Source organism: Antechinus flavipes, chromosome 1, assembly GCF_016432865.1.
Source record: "Antechinus flavipes isolate AdamAnt ecotype Samford, QLD, Australia chromosome 1, AdamAnt_v2, whole genome shotgun sequence".
NCBI lineage: Eukaryota > Metazoa > Chordata > Mammalia > Dasyuromorphia > Dasyuridae > Antechinus > Antechinus flavipes.
Window position 1 is genome coordinate 355425254 of NC_067398.1, and position 23084 is coordinate 355448337.

Sequence of the window (23084 nt, forward strand, 5' to 3'; positions counted from 1 at the left end):
ACAGCTGAGTGGTTAAAGTGGTTTAAAGTACTTGGTCTGCAGTCAGGAAGACCTGAATTCAAATCTAGCCTCATTAAGTTATTGGTTATGTGACACTGGACAAGTCCCTTAACCTGTGACTGCCTCAGTTTTCTCAACTATAAAATAAGGAAAATAATAACAACTATGTCCCAGGGTTGTTATAAGTATAAAATGAGATAATATTTTAAAAATGTTTACTGTTTGACATACAGAAGCTACTTAAATGTTTCTTCTTTCCTTCCTCCCTCTCTCTTTCTTCCTTTCTTTTTATCTTCTATTTTTTGTCCCTCTATTCTTTCATCCCTTTCTTCCTTCCTTAGTTTCTTCCTAATAGGAAGGATAATAACAATACTTAAAGCTATATATTAATTTGAGATAGTGCTGTGTGGATAGATTACTTGGCCTAGCGTCAGGTAGACTCATTTTCCTGATTTCAAATCTTGCCTCAAACATTTACTAGCTTCATGACCCTGGCAAGTCACCTAAACCTGTGTGCCGTAATTCCTCATCATCCAAATGAGTTGGAGAAGGAATGGTAATCCACTTTAGTATCTTTGATAGGAAAACCCCAAATGGGGTCATGAAGAGTTGGACATGAGTAAAACTGAACAATAACATTAAATTTTATAAACTTTTTATCCATATTGCCTAATTTTTTTTCCTCATAACCCTATGAGGTAGAAGCTATAACTTATTACCATATTATGCTAATTAAACAGGGTGAGAGAGTTTAAATGACTTCTCAGTGTCACAAAACTCTTAAGTATTTGAAGCAAGATCTGAATACTGACCTCGATTTCAAGATTTTCTCTCTATCCATTGCACCACATGGCTACAAAATATTCAATTACCTGACAACTAAACCCATAAGAGAAAATGTTTTGGGGGATCATTAGAGCAGAAAAAAAAATTGAGATAAGAAATAAATGGAAAAAAAAAAGAATCTTGTTATGGAGGAGCAGCCAATGGAATGAACCTCTTAGATCTATCTATACAGGAATCTAAGTCAGTCTGTTTTCTCAGCAGTTAGTAACTCAGAAGTGTGCTGAGATAGAGATTAAAAGCCCTACACCTCACCCCCAAAATAAGTAGAGCATGGACCCTGGTGGTGAAAATTTCCCTATAATGTCTCAGTAGGGAATGAAAATAATGGTTCAGCATGCAAAGATAATTCCCTTTTCCCAGTTCTCTGTGGTTTCCCCTCTCTCCTTTCCCCTATGCTGGCCATATACTTCAAAGAAGGATTTTCACCATAAATTCATAAATGTAGCTTTACTGTACATCCTGGCTGGGCTGACAAGTGGAACCTTGGTCCAATGAGGGGCAGGAGGGGAAAGTGTCTGTTGTGGAGGCCATGAGGGACTGGATTGAGAACCCTGAACTTCTAACCCACAAAGCAGTGAGTCCCAGGTAATGGGTTTCAGCGTCTTTCCTGGATTGTGATCAATTTGATCAAGTGACCTTGAAGTAAAAGAAATAGGCTACAATCTCACAATTATATAATCTTCAACTTTGTGATTTGTCAGAGGTTCTTTGCCTTCGTCTTGGAACACTATTCTTTCACAATGCCCCAGAGATAACTATTGATCTAACTCATTTTGGTAGTTGCCGTTTTATTTCCAGGTGTGAAGAGAAATGTGGGAGGAGGGAAAGTATATGAGAAACTCAACTCTTGTTCTGTCTGGGCCTATTCATATACATTTTCTTTATTCTTCAGAATAGCTCTAAAAGTTCAAATACACACAAAGAAACCCCAAGAAATAGGAAATGAAATAAATAAAGATAACACTTGATTTTCTAAGCAAAGTATTTTTTTCCCCCATTTTATAAATATGACACAGCTCTTTATGTATTTTAGAAATGAGACCTTTTTCAGAAATATTGGTTGTAAAGAATTTTTTTCCCAGTTTTGTACTTCCTTTTTATAAATTGAGAATTTTAAACTTCCCAAAAAATGTTATAACACCAAAAAGAAAGTAATGAAAAATAGAAATAAATATCTTTAGAGAACATATTATAAAAAAATTGGGAATTTTTTCCATTTATTTCTTATCTCAATTTTTTTTTCTGCTCTAATGATCCCCCAAAACATTTTCTCTTATGGGTTTAGTTGTCAGGTAATTGAATATTTTGTAGCCATGTGGTGCAATGGATAGAGAGAAAATCTTGAAAAAGAAAATCTTTTCCCTTATCTTCTAACCAGGTGACAATGCTACTTTGATCCATGGCTGTAACTCACCCTGGCAAACTTGGACATTTGAAGATCACATGATCAACAAGGGAGTAGAGTAACCATTTTTCTCTGACCCTCACATCTCAAAGCAAAAGAATCATATGCCTTATATAATAACAGAAGGATCTATAAGATAAAAAATAGAAGTCTCAAACTAATTAATTAAATTAATTAATTTAACAGATTAATTAAATGAAGAAAACTTTAATTCATAAAGCTCTGAGAAAGATATGAAGAATAAGGAAATATGAATGACTTCAAATAAAAACGAAAGCACTTTGTGTTATTTATATTATAATATGAAAGAAAATAAATTAACTGGACCTAATTAAATTGGGAATTCTTTTAAAAATTATTTATTTTAATACACATTGCTTTATGGATCATTTGGGGAGAGAAACATCAAAGCAAACAGGAAAAACTATCACAGAGAGAGAAAAACAGAAAAAAAGAAGTGATCATATCATGTGTTGATTTATATGGTCTCCTTAGTTCTTTTTCTGGATATAGATGGAAGTTTTCTATTGAGATTGCTTTGGATCACTGAAGCACTGAGAAGAACCAAGTCTTTCATAGTTGATCATTGCACATTCTTATTTGTTTCACTCAGTATCAGTTCATGTAAATCTTTCTAGGTCTTTCTAAAATAATTTTGTTCATCATTTTTTATAGAACAATAAGATTCTGTTATCTTTATATAATACAACTTGTTCAGCTATTTTCCACTTGATGGGTATCTACTCATTTTCTAATTTTTTGTTACCACAAAAAGAGCTTCTATAAACATTTTTGCACATGGGTCCTTTTCTTTCCTTTATGATTTCCTTGGGATACAGTTCTACAGTTTTTTGGGCATAGTTCCAGATTGCTTTTCAGAATGGTTGGATCATTTCACAACTCCACCAACAATGCATCCCAGGTTTTCCCACATTCCCTCCAACATTTATCATTATCTTTTCCTGTCATCTTAGCCAATCTGAAGTGTGTGAGGTGGTACCTCAGAATTATTTTAATTTGCATTTCTCTAATAGATAGTGATTTAGAGCTTTTCATATAATGATAGATGACTTTAATTTTGTCATCTGAACATTGTTGGTTCATATCCTTTGACCATTTATCAATTGGGGAATGACTTGTATTCTTATAAATATGACACAGCTCTTTATGTATTTTAGAAATGAGACTTTTTTCAGAAATATTGGTTGTAAAGAATTTTTTTCCCAGTTTTGTACTTCCTTTTTATAAATTGAGAATTTTAAACTTCCCAAAAAATGTTATAACACCAAAAAGAAAGTAATGAAAAATAGAAATAAATATCTTTAGAGAACATATTATAAATTGTGGTTATATATTAGAGTTTGAAAAAATAGAAACAGGAGAATAGGAAAAATGAGCCAATGACAGAAAATCTCTACATAGTAAATTCTCTGAAAAAAGGAATAACATATATAAAATACAAAATACTAAAACAAAAGAAAAGTAAAGAAGCAAAAGACAATAATGTTCAAAGAAGACATGTATCCCAGTCAATCCAAAATAATTGACTTTGAAGTCAGAATGTGAAAAGGCAATTTAACTTAGATAGATAGTGCATTAGAATGTGAAAAACCTGAAGGAATTCAAACAAATCCTGGTTATTCCACAATTCATTGAAATATGATGAGTATATTTCAAAAATCAAAAGAGCCTAAAATTTAGCTCTGTCACACATCTTTCACAATTAATCTTAATCACCTACAAAATTCTGCCACAACAAAAAAAGAGATATTTGAAATATTTCTGGAAAAAAAAAAAAACAACAGAAGTGAACAGATTGTTTGACCTGCAAAGACCCTAATTTCAAAAAAAAGAAAAAAACAACTAAGCAAAGCTATCAACAAGAGACAAACACAGTAGATAAATAAAAGACATTAATTAATAGAAAAAAATTTTAATTTATAAAACTCTCAATCAGATAGAAAGAGTGAAAGATGAAGAGAGGGAAGGAAGTAGAGCGAGAGGAGGGAAAGAAGGAGAGCAAGAGGAGGGAAGGAAGGAGTGAGGGAGGGAGAGGGAAAGAGAGACAGGAAAGAGGAGGAGGAGAAGGAAGAAAAAAGAAGGAGGATGAAGACAAGGAGAAAGGCAAAATAGAAGGGAGAGAGGAAAGAAGGATGGAGAGAGATAAAGAGGTAGGAGGAGGGAGACAGAGAGGGATGAGGAGAGGGAAAGGTGGGGGGAGAAGAGGGAAGGAGAGAGAAATAGATCAGAGAGAGATGGATAATACCAAAGGATAAAACTCCTTATACTCCCATAGGTGAACCAATATCAGCTATGGAAAAAATAATATACAGGGGAATAGTATAAATGGGAAGAAATGAGGTTAAAAATAGAAGGGAGTGAGTCCCATACTTTTACCAAGACCATAAGTGAAAAATGAAGAAATTAATTCCTTAAGTATCTCATCAATATGAGGTACCAAAGAGAATAGTTAAAATCAACGAAGGAGGGAGATTAGAACTAGAGGATGCGATGTGAGTATCTGTTCCTGGAGAATGAAAAAAGAAAAAATACAGAATATTCAAATGATGTATGAAGAAGGTATATTCTGCAGAAAGCTGTAGGGATTTTACTCACTAACATCAACATCACCTTCACCTGGGGGAACTTGAATCTGAGGAGACTACCTTCTCTCTGATGAAGGGTGGTACATCCCTAGAGAGAATTCTACTTCTGGAGAAATGATGGATGAGTTCTCAGTTAGAATTAGCATCTAGAATAGCAGGGATGGCATAGAACTTTTTAAACTTAGACAAATCATTTTAAGGGCAGAAAGTATCATCAGGTGTCATGATTTGAGAGACAGAGTAACCCCAATAATAAAACAATACTCCCATCTGACATTGTTTATTACACAACCTCATATTTCTAAGAGGGAGATCTACAAGGCAAAAAGGAAGAAGGGCAAGGAGCATATGTGTACAAAGACAACAATTTAAAAACAGAAGCCAAATCTGTTACTTCTGAAACTTTGTCCCTCAAACACAGAAGTAATAATAAAGGAACAAGAATCTAAAAATAAAATTCAGAACAGAGTGGAAAAGAAGAACGTTGAGGAGAAAGGAAAAAAAAAAAAAGAAAACCTTGGAAGCAAAATAAAGTTTCTAAAAACAAGAGTTCAGAGTAAAAGAGGTATGGTTTTTAATCTTGGGCTTTTAGAGAGACAGATTAACAATTTCAAATTACAAAAAAATTATTTTTTAATGTCACTGTGTGGCCTGAATCAATATTCCTTACCACATGCAAATAGAAAAAAAAAAAAAACACTAAGGATACTAGTGAAAAAAATTGGCTTTATGTGCTTAACCCAGTGAGTAATTCTGTGATGAAGTCATTTTAGTTGATGTCAAAACATTATTTTGAACCTCTTAGAAGCCCTGTAAATTATTTACTTTACAGTAAATTAACTTTTAAAAATTAAACTATTATTATTAACTAATAATTGGATTAATTATTAACCTCATTTTACAGATGAAACTAAACATCAGAAAGTTTAAATAGCTTTTCTAAAGGTAAATAGAGGAACTAAGCTAGTACTCACATCTGTATCTTCTCTTTCTAGTTCACTTCCTTCAGAGAGCTAGAAATGTTATCATATATGATACCACAAATAAATTAGAAGAACAAGGAATAATTTAGTTGTCAGATATATAGGAAAAGGAATAATTTATGATTAAATATTTAAAAGCAGTAAAATAATTTTAATAATTTAATAATAAATGCATTGATATAATTTTATTATATTAAATTTTTAAAAAATCATAGACAAAATCAATACATCCAAAATTGGAAGCAAGATAAAAATATGGGTTCTTAATGTTTTTTAAAATAGAAAATATCCCTGATAAAAGTCTCATTTCTTAAATATATTGAGAACTGAGTCAAATTTATAAAAATCCAATTCATTCCTCAATTGCTCAATTGATCAGAGAATATGAACAGGGAGTTTTTAGATGAAGAAATCAAAGCTATCCATAGTGATACAAAAATATCATTAGAGAAATGCAAATGGAAACAAATTTGAGGTACCACCATATACTTATAATATTGTCCAATATAACAGAAAAAGAAAAGGATAAAAATTGGAGGGCATGTGGGAAAATTGGGACATTAATGCATTATTGTTTGAGTTGTTAACTGATCCATGCATTCTTTTTTATTATCTTATTATATTATATTATATCATATATATTATTAAACTATATATTTTATCATTATATTTATAATGTGTGTATATATATGTATATATATATCAGGAAAGACTTCCTGTAGAAGACCGAATTTTAGCTGTGTCTTAAAGAAAGCTAGAAAGTAGAAATCAGGACAGGAATGATTCCAGGCATGGAAAATAGATAGGGGAAATGACCACAATTCAGAAAAAAAAAAAGGTGAGAAATTTGAAGAGCATCAAGAAGACTAGTATTACTACTTCATAAACTTAGTGGAGGGCTGCCACCTTGGCTCAGCAACATGTTGAATTATGCATATGTTCTGACTGAAAAATAAGAGTTGGAATAGACTTAAGAAATAGTACACTTTTCTTGTTCTACAGATATGGAACTAACACTCATTAATGGAAAGTGACTTGCTTGAGGACACAGTTAAGTAAGGGGAAATCCATGAACTGAAGTCAGATTTTCTGACTACAGATCCAGTGGTCTTTTCACTGTACCATCCTAACCCTTTCTTTAACTGCCCATAAGTCCCTGATATCATCTCTTTCTCCCTGAAAATAGGTCTTAATTAATCAAAAATTGTTTGAAGGATTCAATTCTTTATAAACAGGAGCATAAAATGGTCCTTTTTCCCCCCTGAATTGTATTTAAGAATTAATAAATTCTTATCAGCATGCTTTTTAGGAGAATTGAACAAACACTTAACCTAAGCTTCTAGGAAGATGAATAACAAAACATTACACTGGACTGCTCTCTCTCTCTCTCTCTCTCTCTGTCTCTCTCTCTCTCTCTCTCTTTGTGTGTGTGTGTGTGCGTGACTTGTCTAACAAGACATTAAGAAGGATTCTATCTATAATGCTAAAAATATCAAAATGCTGCACAGTGAATTGTCTTCATTGAAAATATTTAAAAGCTTCAAGGAAACCCCATAAACATGCTCATCAAATTTCTCTGCATGAGAAAATTTATTGTTTTGTTTGTTTGCTTTTGATATGTTCATTTTGTCAGCCCAGAAATTAATTTTTCTGAAAGTTTCATTGTTGTAGATTGTTTATCTTTTGTTAGCATCTAATGATAAGCATTTGAAGTTCCTCTGCAATATTTATCTACACCCATTATCATAAACTGTCCTTACCTTGATTACCCTGATTACCCTATGTCATTGCTTGGCATCCATGGTATTCTGAGTTCATGCCTGGTGTAACATTCACCAATTCTGGGTCAAAAATCTGTTCTACACAATATGGACATTTTCATTCACATGAGAGTCAGCACTATATTTATTTCTTGGCCAGATACCTTTTGGTGTTCATCAGACAAATTGCTTAAATGGTTGAATAGTCAAAAACCAACACTTCTAGAAATTCAGAAATAGTCACTCAGTTAAAGAAACTATTGTCTAAGAAAACTTAGAATAAACAAGTAAAACCTAAACTCTTTCAACAAATTGTTGAAACTTCAAACTGTCCTATAAGTCACTATAGGATAGAACTACTTGTAGTTAGGATAGCCTGGGTTCAAATTTAGTCTGTCACACTTAGTAACCGTGCTACATGGAAAGAGCTATTTACTCTCTCAAAATTCCAGGTACCTCTATAAAAAAGGAAATAATCTCACATCTCACATCTCACAGTTGACTTTATTACCTTGAGGGTCAAAAATAAAATCTTCAGATTGGCATTTAAAGCTCTTCACAGCCTTTCTTTAACCTATCTTTCCATACTTATTATATTGTCCCACATTCTAGTAAAACTGGCAAAAACATTGCATTTATTTTATGGAGAATTTTATCTATACTTTCTGTCTCCACAGGGAGGAAGAAGTCAAAGACTATCTCACTTTGTATTTTTAGTGTCTATTATAATGCTTAGCACACAGTAGGTACTTAAAAAATGATCACTGATTAAGTAGTTGTGAAGCTAGCTTACAGGTCAATAAACTGAAAGAGTATTCATTTATTTATGTGTGTTTAATTTTGTGATTTTGTACATGATGAATCTCAGAGAGTTTCCAACCCAACCCAACCCAACATTGCTCAGTAACAAATTCTGTTCTGTTTGCTGGCTTGGACTCATGTAAGTGAGCTGGTGTTCTCTATCCAAAGAGGGACATAGAATCAGAGCTTTAAAGACAAACCTTTTAAGTCTGCCAATCTGAAACCTTTTACCAGCTTAAAAAAATCCATTAACCACTGATTGAATGTGATATGAAGTAGCCAAAACTGCCTTCTCTCATTAGGGGTTATTGAGAATTGGATAAGAAATGAAATTAGAAATTCATTTTCCCTATGTGAGAAACTTCATTCTGGGAAATTGTAGGAACCATATTCAACTTAAAGACAAAAAAGTTTTACTAACAAATTATTCCTATTATCACTTTAAAAATAGGTAATAAGCAGCAACAATGAGATGTCAATAGGAACAAACTGGTTTTAGTTAATGCCACCTATACAAGAAGAAAGAGCTGGCCTTCTCTCTAAAAGAGACAGGGTTTGTTCTTCATGATATGATTTCCAAGGGATGAATGGAAAATTCCTCTTTTCTCTTTCAAAATTTCTGTCATTCCAGAATGAGACAAATACCATTCTGGTACCTGAAACATCATAGCTTTAACCTAAAAAAATCAAATACCCCTAGAATGGATATTTAATCAGTCACTGAAACTGTACTGTAATTTTCTGTCCTTTTTTTTTTTTTTTTGGAGGTAATTGGGATTAAGTGATTTGCCCAAGTTTACCCAGCCAATAACTGTTAAATGTCTAAGACCAGATTTGAATTTAGGTCCTCCTGCCTCCAAGGCAGGTGCTCTATTTACTGTGCCATATAGCTGTCCCCCAACTGTGAATCTCTTAATCAAAGATCAACAAGTCACAGCAAGGCCCTAAAGAAATAAGACATACATACATAAATTACATACCCTTTGGGGAGTATAAGGAAGTTAGGAGGAACAGAGGATAAGGTCTTGAGCAGTACTGGGGGCAGGCTTAAGAGAACTATCCTAGAAAAAAAATTGGATATGCAGGAGTACAATATGAAGACACTCTACACTTGGAACAAGAGCTGCCCCCTCCCCCCAAAAAAGGAAAGGGGAACACAAAAAAGAAGGGAATAAAAGTAGAAGCAAAAAATTCTCAGTATTAAAAATTTTATTGAGATTGGCCAAATGCAAATTTTTTGTGCCATGAGTAAAGGAATATTCAAAATTAATGTCTTTATTAAGTTCATAATTCTGATTCTGTCCTCATTTTTAGTAAGGAGAATTATTCATTAATTAAGATGAGAACAAGACTTAAGGCAGGTAGACCCCAAAGCAGGCTACTACAGAAGTCAAAGTATGAGATGAAACAGCGCCAAAGCCGTAGCAGTGTGAGAAGACAAAACGGGAATTATTTGAGAGATGTTGCAAAGATAAAATCAATACTTCTTGGCAAAAGATTGGATGCGGTTGGGGAGTGAGGAGACAGTGATGAATCCAGGATGATTCCTATGTTTCAAGTATGAGAAAATGGGACATTGAATTGTCCTCTACAATAATATGTAAAGCTAGAGGTGGGGGGGGGGGAAGGGAGATAATTAATTCAGTTTGGGATACTTTGAGTTTAAAATATCTGAAAGATAGTTGGAGATACAACATTAGAAGGGAAAAGACAGTCTGGGATTTGGGATTTATCAGCATAGAGATGGTAATTAAATCCATGATAGCTGATGAGAGATCAAAAAGTGAAGCAGTATAGGAGAAGAGAAAGTGGCCCTGGACAGAAACCTGAGAGACCATTTAGGTAGAAGGAAAGTTCCCCTTAAGGGGGAGATTCTATCTTCTTAAAAGTCATTGCTATACCTCATTAAACAAAGTGTTTCTGAATTCCATGCAATTATTCTTTCATACAGGATAAAGATTTAGTCGGAAATTTGTTGATACTGGTTTTTCATACTGATATTTTAATCAAATCATTAATCTTTTCTAAAATTGCATAAACGTGTCTTCCTTTTCATATTTTCTTTTTTAAAGATGTCTTTTCTCTAAAATCAACAAGCTTTTACTTTCTTCTAGCCAACTTAACAACTCTGCATATTCAAGCAAAATAAATTTCCTTATTAGCAATGTACAGAAATGAACACATCATTCTACATTTGTTTCTGATTTGATAACTATCTTCCCTACTGTATGCAGTAGTGTGTGTGTGTGTGTGTGTGTGTGTGTGTGTGTGTGTAATTTACTTTTGCCTTAACAACAATGTGCAACGGATAAAGGGCTAGATTGGAATTAGGAAGACCTGAATTCAAGTTCTGTCTCTGATATATATTATTTATTTGGCTTTAAGTCACTTAACCTCCCATGCTGTGGGTAAATATTGAAAACTCTAAATAACAAATGACTTGGTAAATAACAAATGAGTATACATGGGGAAAGTAAGTACCATTCCAGAGTCTCCCAATTCCTTTGAAGTTCCAATTCCAGACAAAACCAAACCAAACAAAGCAAAACTATACTTGTCTTACATATGCATGTCCTTTACATTCAAAAAACAATGTTAATGGAGATATTTGCTATGTGCAAGGATGGTTAAAACACTTTTGTATGATTAATTCTTTCTATACTGCTCACAAATAAAAGTAGGCCTTCAACTTAGATTATACAGAGAGGAAATATGAAACAGGGGAATGAGAATTAGATTTCTAGGTCATGGAACACAGGTTTAAATTCCGATTCTGCCTCATATTATCTGTTTGACTTAGAGAAATGACTTAACCCTTTGGTTTCTCAGTATGTCTGCAAAATTCCGAGTTTGGAGTAGTTGATTTCTAAGATTTTTTTCCAATTTTAAATTTATTGTCTATGACTTAGGTCACCTGAACCTATGCCAAAAAACTACACTACAGACTCAAATGTTGATTTAAAATGTTATTATTATGTCTGTGCAGAATGAGCATAGTGAGATACTTAAATCCAGTAATGCGACTGTCTTAAGGATAGGTATTTTTTAGTATTTATAGAAAGAGTTAGTTTCCTATCTAACTGTTCTAAGTCACAGATACATATAAACAAATGTCATGCTTAATTTGTGGGACATACAGAACCAGGTGGCAAGATGAATTTGGCCAACAGGCTGTATTTTACTAAATTCTATCTTAAAGAATCCCTTGGGGGAATGAGAGCTTGTAATCATTCAAATAGTAAGTATATGAGAGATGAGAGTTAGAATTCAAAAACCAACTCTTCCAAGCTCTGAAAATAAACCAGAATATCTCTTACTGAGCTGAAACATGAAAATTAATAAGAGTAGCAGTGGGTTTATGACAAAAAACATGGATTATTAAAGTAGTAACACAAAACCCTTAAATATCAACATTCCCATTCTGAGTTACAGAAGACACTGACATAGCAAAAAAGGACCAATATTAAAGGAGGGAAAAAGGAAAAGAGGGGAAGAGGATACAAGTTAGAATTCTGACTTTCAAGACCACTGCAGAATAAACCCTATTATTCCTATTAAGTGTTCACAGAAATTTGCTAATTATAAATCAGATGAGTATCTAAGTAACAGTGAGGTTAGGAGGGAAGGAGGGAAGAAGGAAGGGATGGAGAAAGGGAGGGAGAGAGAGAGAGAGAAACAGAGAGAGAGACACAGAGAGAGAAAACTTGCTAAAATTATGCTATTTAGGAGTAATTATTATCATCAAATATCCCTAAAGATAATAACAAAACAACAAGAAAATCAAGTCTCAGATTTTTAAAATAGAGGTCAAAATAAATGCAATAATTATTAGTAAATATTAAACTCTGCTTTTTTTCTTATAGAATCAAAATTTTAAAAATATATTATATATTGACTGTCTAACCAGGATCATAGGATCATTGATATTGAGGTAACAGGATCTCAGAAGCCCTTCAGTTTTATAGGTTGGGAAACTTTGGCCCACATGGGTTAAATGACTTATACAAGATTACACAGATGGTAACCAGAAACCAAAGAATAATGAAAGGGCCAAAGAAATACTTCTGGACTCTAATTTATAAAGAAGGAAAAAAAAAAAAAAAGAGAAAGCCTTTCTTGAAATAATGGGAGCAACTCTCCAAGAAAAAAATAAAGAAGATGATGAAGGAGGCAGAATGGGAGACAATTTAGAAATAAAAGGGAAAAAAATAGAAACATTGGAAATACATAATAGCTTTATTGGTTCTTCCTTCAGAGTGTAGAACTATATTTTTTGAAGTGACATAAGCTTTTTAATGTGCTTTACAAAATGACAAGTATTTGTAGATTCAGTCACAAGGAGTAAATTTGATACTGGCTATAGTAAAAAAAAACAAGAGTTGAAAACTGATGAGTCTCTGAAGAAGGCATAGTCATATGTTGATCCAATATAAAAAATGGAAATGCATTTTGTTTGTGGGTTGATTGATTCCTGCTAGTATGTGTTGAGTTTGTGTCTATATGTTTCAAACATGGATAATTAATGTCCACTTTTGATGTTTGAGAAAATTATACTACTAGAAGAAACTTAAGCTTTCTCAGGATTTTGAAGCCTTTGTGTATGTTTGTGTTTTTATATGTATATTTAGAAATGTAGATATTCATATTTTTATGAAATATTTTTTTCTGGAATGGAGAATCTTAATTTTTTCAATGTCATGGATTCCTTTGATAATATGGTAAAACATAACTCCATAGGATATTATTTGTAAAAATCTAATGAAATACACAATTACAAAGGAAATGAAAGATATTTAAATATGTAAATGTAGATATCTACATCTGAATTTGTATCTATTTATCTATCTATATCTATATCTATCTATCTATCTATCTAATTTTTTTATTTCTCATTCAAACTTACCCTTCCTCCCCAGAATCTATCCATCTACCACAAAGATGATGAGACAGGAGAGCTCAAGTTAAGGACCCTGACCTAAATAAAATAAACTCAATGGAGGTTGGAACAATAATAGAATAACTTAAAATCTAGAAAAGCTGTCATGTGGAGAAGAGATTAAGACATTTTGCTTGACCAACAGAACAGAATTAAAACTAGTAGGAAGAAGAAATAGAGAAGGGGTATTGGTTAATTATGGGGAAACATTTCTAAAATTTAGTCATCAAAATTTGGAATTGCCTTCTTAAACAAGTAGGAAGTTTGTCATCTCTAGTGATCTTAGAAGGGAAGCTGGATGGCCACTTAGCAGAGCTTTGTAAAGAATTATTGCTTTAATGTAGACAGCTTGGACTACATGTTCTTTAAGATCCTCTCTAGCTCTGAAATTCTATGATACAAAGATGTTATGTATCAAACCATTGATCTATTCAGGCTATTTTGTCTTCTACATGGCAACTATATATAAAGGAGGCAAGGTTGTAGTGCAATGTAAGGAGTTATGGTTCTGGAGTTCAGGAAGACTCCTCTTCATGAGTTCAAATCTGGCCTTAGATACTTACTAGTTGTATGACTAAGCAAATGCTTTAAACCTGTTCACCTCAATTTCTTGTCTGTAAAATGAGCTGCAGAAGGAAATAAAAAACCATTCCAGTATCTCTGCCAAGAAAAACCTAAATGGGGTCACAGATAGTTGGATACAGCTAAAAAAAATGACAACCTCTAAGTCCATAGTTTCAAAACCTATGGAATTTCCCTAGACAGATCTAATTTCTCTTAAATACATTAGAATTATATACTATTTGAATTTACTTTACTAAAGAGATGAATATTTTGCTTTACTTCTAAAATCTCTTTTGAACCTTTTCCTTTTCTCAAGGCAAAAACTACACAAAAATTTTTTATTATTAGAAACAATTCTCCCACCGATTATATTCTACTGCCTCAAATGCCCTTCTTTTTTACTTCTGCTTTTTGTGATCCTTAATTCCCCTCAAAATTCAGTGTATTTATCACCTTCTACATAAAGACATTCTTTATCACCACCCTTCCTACCATCCAAACTGCTAGTACCAAGTCATCCAAAATTATCTTGTATATGAATTTATAGATATTCTTTACATGGCTTAAGTATGTACATATTTCCCCCATCCACTGGAATGCAAACTCCCTGAAGCCAAAGACTCTTTCACTTTTATATTTTCATTGCCAATATTTGAACTAGTGACTGATATGATAGGCATTTAATAAATAAGTTCTGATGGGTTCATTGATGGAATTGATTGATTGAAATAATAGATAATAAGTTTTACCAAAGAGGGGAAGAGACAAATAGAAGAATTCTCAAGCTGGAATGAAACTTTGCTTCTCTTCCTGATAGCCACACTGGCCTGATCACTTTTCAGAAGACAAACCTTACAGGATTACCAACGCTCTCTGTATCAGTCTTATTTTTGGCTGATAATATGAAGCTAGATAAAGAACTGGGTTCAAAATTAGGAAGTCCTGGGCTCAAATCTCATCTCTGACTGTGGGCAAATCACTTAAGTTTTCAGGGTCACATGTAACTCTCTTATGACTACAGTTTTTAGATCAGCTACTTATTTGTATTGATGGAGAGAATTTTCTTACAAGAAATTCCTGGAATAGATGAAAACACAGATCTGTAACAAATAAGCACTGAAGTACAGCATTCCACCCCATCCCCCATCTTAACTTCATTGTTCAACCCTTTAGCTTACTCATAACTATTTGGCTATGAAGAAAAGATAATTTTTGAAAAATAAATTTCAATATGTTCACCATAAGCTTTCTGGCAGTAGTGAAAATATGTAGGCGGTCTTTGATGAAAAATACATTTTTTAAATCATAATACAAAGAGGAGTGAAAGAAAAAGCAGGAAGGGAAAATAATTAATGTCATGAAACTGTGGCATTGCTGTTCAAGGTAAAGTATATTTAAAGGCACCCTGTTAGGTTAAAAATATTTTTCCCCAAAAAGCCCATCCTCACCAAACTCCGATCTTATGATATTACTACACGTATTTATAACAGCTTAATTTGATGCAATCTTTTAAATTTGGTTTACTATCTAATTTTCTTCAAATTATCAGTGAATTATGAACAAATTCCTATGTAATTAGACAAAATATATGGTATAATATACAGGCTAAGTTAAAATGAAAATGCCAATAAATATTGCCTTTGAAAACTAAGTGTCCATGTAAGCTTTAATGTACATATCTTGTCAATCTAATTTTTTGTTAAGTTTCAGCTAAAGACCCAATAATTTTGTATTAAAAAATCTGTCTCTTATAGAAAGAAACATTTTTGTTTTTTAAAGTGAGTTCTCTCTCATCTGCTGTTCAAATAACCATGGATTCTCAAAGGCTTTATCAGTAAAACAACCTTCAGCAGAAGGGGCACAAATGCAGAAAATATTTTTGAAAGATCTCAACTTTATTTTTATTTTTTGTAGTAAATTTATTTTAATACATGTTGCTTTATAAATCTTTTTGTGTGAGAAAAATCACAGCAAAAGGGAAAAACCAAGGGAGAGAGAAACAGAAAAAATAACTGACTATAGCATGTATTGATTTACTCTCATTCTTCTTATTCCTTTTTCTGAATGCAGATTGCAATTTTTGCCCAAAGACTTTTGGGATTGCTTCAGATCCCTGAAATGCTGAGAAGAATTAAGCCTTTCATGGCTGATCATAGCATATTCTTGCTGTTATTGTATACAATGCATTCATGATTCTGCTTGTTTTGTTCAGCATCAGTTCATGCAAATTTTTCCAGATCTTTCTAAAATAAATTTGTTCATCATTTTTATAGAACAATAATATCCCATTACCTTCATGTACCACAACTTGTTCAGCCATTCCCCTTTTGATGGGCATCCACTCCTTTACCAATTCTATGCTACCACAAAAAAAGCTGCTACAAACATTTTTGCACATATGGGTCCTTTCCCCTCCTTTTTGGTTCTCTTGAGATACAGACCTAGTAATGGCATTGCTGGTCAAAGGGTATGCACAGTTTTATAGCCCTTTAGACATAGTTCTAGATCATTTCACAACTCTACCAATAATGCATTAGTGTCCCCGTTTTCCCACATCCCCTCCAATATTTATCATTATCTTTTCCTGTCATCTTAGTCAATCTGTGAGGTGCGAGGTGGCACATTAGAATTGTTTTAATTTACATTACTCTTATCAATTGTGATTGAGAGCATTTTTCATATAACTATAGATGCCTTTAATTTTGTTATTTGAAGATTATCTGTTCAGATCCTTTTACCATTTATCAATTGGGGGATGACTTATATTCTTATAAATTTGACATGGTTCTTTATATATTTTAGAAATGAGATTTCTATCAGAAATATTGGCTGTAAAGATTTTCCCCAACTTTGTACTTCCCTTTAAATCTTGTGTTTTTTTTCATTTGTGCAAAAATGTTTTAATGTAATGAAAGTTGTCCATTTTGTCTTTCATAATGTTTTCTAGTTCCTCTTTGGTCATAAAATCCTCCCTTCTTCAAAGATTTGATAGATAAATTATCCCTTTTTCTCCTAATTTGTTTATCTATCATCCTTTTTTCCCAAATCATGTATCCCTTTTGACCTTATTTTGGTATGGGGTGTGAAATGTAGTCTGCTAATTTTCTGACACATTATTTTCTAGTTTCTAGTTTCTAGTTTCTAGTATCTAATCTGTTCAACTGATCTGCCATACTATTTTTTAGCCAGTACCAAATGGTTTTGATTATTGCTGCTTTATAATATACTTTAAGGTTTGGTACTGCTAAGACATTTTCCTTTGTATTTTTTTTTCAATAATTCCCTTGATATTCTTGACCTTTTGTTCTTCCAGATAAATTTTATTGTTTTTTCTAGTTCTAGAAACTTTGTTTTGGAAATTTGATGGGTATGGCACTGAAGAAGTAGATCAATTTAGGCAAAATTATCATTTTTATTATATCAGCTCAGCCTAGTCATGAACAATTGATATTTTCCCATTTGTTTAGATCTGATTTTATTTGTGTGAGAAGTGTTTTGTAATTGTGTTCATATAGTTCTTGAATTTGTCTTAAAAGGTAGATACCCAAGTATTTTATTTCATCTATAGTAATTTTAAATGGAATTTCTCTTTCTATCTCTGGTTGATGGGCTTTGTCAGTAATATATGATGAATTGTGTGGGGTTTGTTTTATATGTTGTAACTTTGCTAAAGCTGTTAATTGTTTCCAGTAGGTTTTTGGATAATTTTCTAGGATTCTCTAAGTATATCGATATATCATCTACAAAAAATGATCATTTTATTTCCTCATTGCCTCATTTCTTTTTCTTTTCTATTGCTAAAGCCAACATTTCTAGTGCAATGTTAAATAATAGTGGTGATAATGGGCATCCTTGTTTCACCCCTAATCTTAATGGGAATGCCTCCAGTTTCTCTCCATTACAAACAATGCTTTCTATACGAGTTAAATAGTTCTGCTTATTATTTTAAGGAAAGCTCCCTTTATTCCTATGTTCTCTAGTGTTTTTAATAGGAATAGGTGTGTATTTTGTTAAAAGCTTTTTCTGCATCTATTGAGATTATCCTATGGTTTCTGTTGATTTTGTTATTGATATGATTGATGATGATAATAATAGTTTTCTTGATACTGAACCAGCCTGTATTTCTGATATAAATTCTAGTTGGTCATAGTGTATCATCCTTCCAATAAATTAATATAATATATTTGCTAATATTGAGTTTAACATTTTTGCAACAATATTCTTTAGGGAGATTGGTCTGTAATTTTCTTTCTCTGTTTTAGCTCTTCCTGTTTTAGGTATCAAAGCCATATTTGTTTCATATAAGGAATGTAGCAGTACTTCTTTACTTATTTTTACAAATAGTTTGTATAGTATTGGAATTAATTGTTCTTTTAATGTTCAGTAGAATTCACTAGTAAATCCATCTGGCTTTGGTGATTTTTTTCTTAGAGAGTTAATAACTTGTTCGATTTCTTTTTCTAAAATGGGACAATTTAAATATTTTATTTCCTCTTCTGTTAATCTGGGCACTTTATATTTTTATAAATATTCATCCATTTTGGTTAGATTGTCAGACTTGCTGCCATAGAGTTGGACCAAATAGAGCATAATGATTGCTTTAATTTCTTTTTCATTGGTGGTAAGCTCACTCCTTTCAGTTTTAATGCTGGTGATTTTTTTTTCTTTTTTCTGATCAAATTAACCAAAGGTTTATTTATTTTGTTAGATTTTTTTAAAAATAAAACCAACTCTTAGCTTTGTTTATTAGCTCAATAGTTTTCTTACTCTCTATTTTGTTAATCTCTCCTTTGAGTTTCAAATTTTCTAATTTGTTGTTTAATTGGGGAGTTTTAATTTTTTTTTTAGCTTTTTATAGTTACATAACTAATTCATTCATTCCTCTTTCTTTATTTTAGGTACATAACTATTTAGCAATATAAAATTTCCCCTAAAAACTCCTTTGGCTGCATCCCATAGGTTTTGATGTGTTGTCTCATTATTGTCATTTTCTTGGATGAAATTATGGATTGTTTCTGTGATTTGTTGTTTGACTTACTCATTCTTTAGAATTATATTAAATTCAATTGGTTTTTAGTCTACCTTTTTCTGGCCCTTTATTGAATATAATTTTTATTGCATTGCTGAAAAGTTTTTGTATTAGATTCCATTATCTGTTATCCCAAGGACTGGATACTTAATTTCAATGCAACTTATCATTATAGAATCATTCATCAGATGATGAATTTGTTTTGGCTATAGAAACTTATAATAAAATCACACACATACAGAAATTTATAATATGCAATAGTGTTAAGTGTCACCCATTCCATTGAGATCACAGGCCATTGAAACATTGAAGTTACAGTGAAAAAGTGTGCAGTGAAATGATGAGAATCTGATTCAGCACCATCTCCAATCCTCCCTTACAGCTCTTTCTCAAGCTTCTGTTTGGGGATACATATATTCATTTTTCCCCACCCAGAACTAACCATGAATCTCATGCTGCCTGGAAGCATGAAAATTACATCTCATTTGTTCCACTATGAAAAGAACTCTATTAAATTTTGAAAGTTATCTGAGAGGTGTCATCATCTCTCCTTCCCACTGCTCTAGAAACTCCTCTCACCCATTGACTTCCTGACTAGTCTCAATTTCACAGGTGGTGCTTAGCTGTAAAAGAGAGTATCCCCATTTGGGGAACTTTTCATGAGACTATGCAAGGATTTGATATATTGAGGCAGTCAAAGAAAGTAATGGCCCTGTCCTGCTCATCTTTTATCGAATTCCTACAAAGCAAAGGGGAATTAGATAGTAAAAATTCAAAGAGCACAATTTCTGTTACGAGGGAAAGTTCCTTTTCTCTGATTTGAAGTTGGGTACTAATATTTGCCACCTAAATGACAGGGACACAGCACACGTGGATGCATTAATGCATTGTCTGTGAGATATAAATTGGGTGGTAGTAAATTTCCAACAGGGCCCTCAGTAAAAGCCCCCCACTCAGTAAAATTGCTAGCATAATTATGTCCAGGGAGATTAAAGATGCTGAATGCCATTAAGTCCTACAAGCTGTCAGTCACCACTAGGTCTGAACTTCAAACTGAGAACTAACTCTTTATTATGGGAAAACCCTAGAGGAACCATTTTCTAGCAAATTTCTCTTAATTAGAAGCCTTCTTTGCTTTATCAGAGGAAAACACATGAATGGTATTATTGAGCTGACATTAAAACAATGTTCATTAACCAGCTACCTTTAGAGGATTTTGTTCATCTGGCTACACTGGGACATTTGGGAAATTATGCTGCAGTGTTTCAATTAAGCTAAAAATATTTAGTGTTAAAGAAATGACAACTCTTTCTGGCATATATGTGTGTGTCTATATGTGTGTCTGTGTCTGCTGTGTGTTTATGATGAATTAATAGAACCTTTCAGTGGCTGCCTCCTCTAGGAGATTATTTACATTGCATTATCCTGATGGGCTGTAAACGGGAATCATAAAATCTGCAAGTGGCTGAAGGTAATGGGTCTAAGACTTTTGGTTCATATATTATTCTCTGCTAGTATTTTAGTCATCCTAATGGCCAACAAGAATTATTCATCTGCCTAAGTGCCAGCAAGTGACTTCTGACTATTCTAGTACATCTAGTTTCCTGGCCTATACACGGTATTCTAGTGCCTAGAAGGCTGAAATATATCATCAAAAAAGTTTTGGAATAATTTTCAAAATATAATTTAGGTTTTAAGGAAGCTGATATCTAGGAGACTCAGCAACAAGGTTAGATAATGATCACTGAGCCACTAGTAAACCTAGATAAGAGAGAAAAGGAAAGGAGAAGTGGAAGTAGAATGGAGAAGTATGAAAAAGAAAAAAAGAAGGAAAGGAGAGGAGAAAAGAAGCACTATTAATAATCAACATAGAAGATAATAATCTTCCTCTTATATCATAGATGGTCAGAAATTTGTTCCTTAGGGGTCATTTAATACAGCCCCTTCACTTTCTATATTAAGAAATTGAGGCAAAGTAATTTGTCCAAAATAATAAGTAAAAGAGGAAGAACTGGGTCCATGTACTAATTCCAAATCTAGCAATTTTTTTTTCTCACCATGCATTATTCTGATTCCCTTCTTTCATTTTTAAATTCAGTTACTCAAAACAACAATCATTAATAGCAATTATTTGGATTTGCTTTAATTTTTCTTTCTTGAAACTTCCTCAGATTTTAAATCTACCAGGATTCTGGTTAACCAGAAGTAATCCTTGTCTTCCAATAGTCATTGTAGTTTTAGTTATAATTATGAGACTTAATTCTATATCACATGTGTCTTTTAAAGTACATTATTTAATGCTAAGAAGAATAATTGAATAAAGAATGATCAGACCTTAGATCTAGTGCAAGATTTCTTCATTAGCTCTATTATCTTGGATGTATTACTTCATCTCTCTAAACTTCAGAATTAATACATATGAAATGAATATGGCTGCATCAGATAGTCTCTAATTTTGTCATAGCTCCCATATTTTATGATTTAAACATGGTAAACTCAAATTTGTAATTTTTTAATCACCATTCTCTCATTAATATTCTAGATGGAACTATCCCCAGGTAAATTCTAATTTTTTAGAGTTTATGTGATCTAACAGGGAAATATAAATATTCTCCTTTAGCAGAATTTCTTAACTGGGTCTATGCTTTTTTCTTAAATTGATAGCTGTTTCAATATTATTGATTTCCATTTTAATTCTGTGTATTTAATTTGAATGCTTAAACACATTTTTCTGAGGAGTCCAAGGACTTCATCAGACTGCAAAAGGGATCTATGATATGCAAAAAGATTCAAAACCTCTGCCCTAGACCTTGCCTTTGGGCTCTTCAGTATTTTTGTCTGCCGGAACCTTTCTATGTATGTGGTCTGTGTCAATTAGTATAAATATTCTGTGAAAGTAAACAATGTCTAAACTTTTAGTTTGCATTTCCAATTCTTAGTATGGTATTTTACATCTAATAACCACTCAACACCACCCTCCTCCCTCTTTTTATTCTCCAAAGAATTATAAATAAAATACTTTTTAAAATACATTCAAATTCAAATTAATTATCATCCTTAGCATAAGTATTCCAGTAATTCCACTTTTTCTGATGTTGAGAGTTGCTCCCTAAAGTCAATAAATTACATTCCTTTCATGTGTAGGATATATCTTTGATGAGAAAATGAAGGAAAACATTTCTAGGTCTGATTTTTATTCATCCTTTCTCACAAAGAAATTTTCTTTTCAGCACAAGTGAGACAATCTTAATAATGGACAATGTCTATTTTTACTTCTACTAATGAAGTAATCTTCCATACAGATGTAGAAATAATGGTAAATAAATAAGAAAAAGACTGGAGATCAAGCTGGCAAATGTATAAGAAAGGAAATATGGGAATTTCATTTCAAGTTGCAAAACAGTGATTACTGTCACTTTATAGAAGGCTATTGATTTTTTTTTTTTTAAGGATGAGTGGAGACTGAAACGAAGTCCTGTGATTTAATGATTGCACCTGGCTTTAAACATCTGCTTTTCCATCCATGACAAGATAATATGCACATTTACAAATATTTGCCTAGATATTGGCTTCATATTCATCTATATTCACTTCTGAATTTGCTTTAGAGTAAACTTAGTGCCTCTGGAGTCTATTCAGCAAGTGCTGTGCATCTTATAGTGATAATAATATATTTGGAGGAAAAGAGGTGAATGGATATGAAAAACAACTGAGGAAAAAAGACCAATGTAAGTGATAATGTTATAGGCTTCTAAAGAGAAATATAATTCACTAAAGAAGAAATGACAATAAATCACTTGGCCCAGGATCTAATTCCACATTTAGCCAACAACATCTGTGTAAAATGAGAAAAATATATTTATGATTTCATTTATGCATCTGGAAAAATGGGTAATTGACTACAGTTAACTTTTTTGTTGCAAAGGATTTTTAAATAAAAATAGCTAATATTTATATGCCACTTTCAAGTTTTTCAAGGTGCTTTACTTTTTTCATCCTCACAACAGCCTCAGAAAGTAGGTGCTATAATTATCCTCATTTTACAAATGAGGAAATTGAGGTGAACCGAGATTGAGTGACATGTCATGTAACACAACTCTATTATGTGTCATAGGTTAGATTTGAACTCTAGGTTCAACCTCAATTATTGTGAT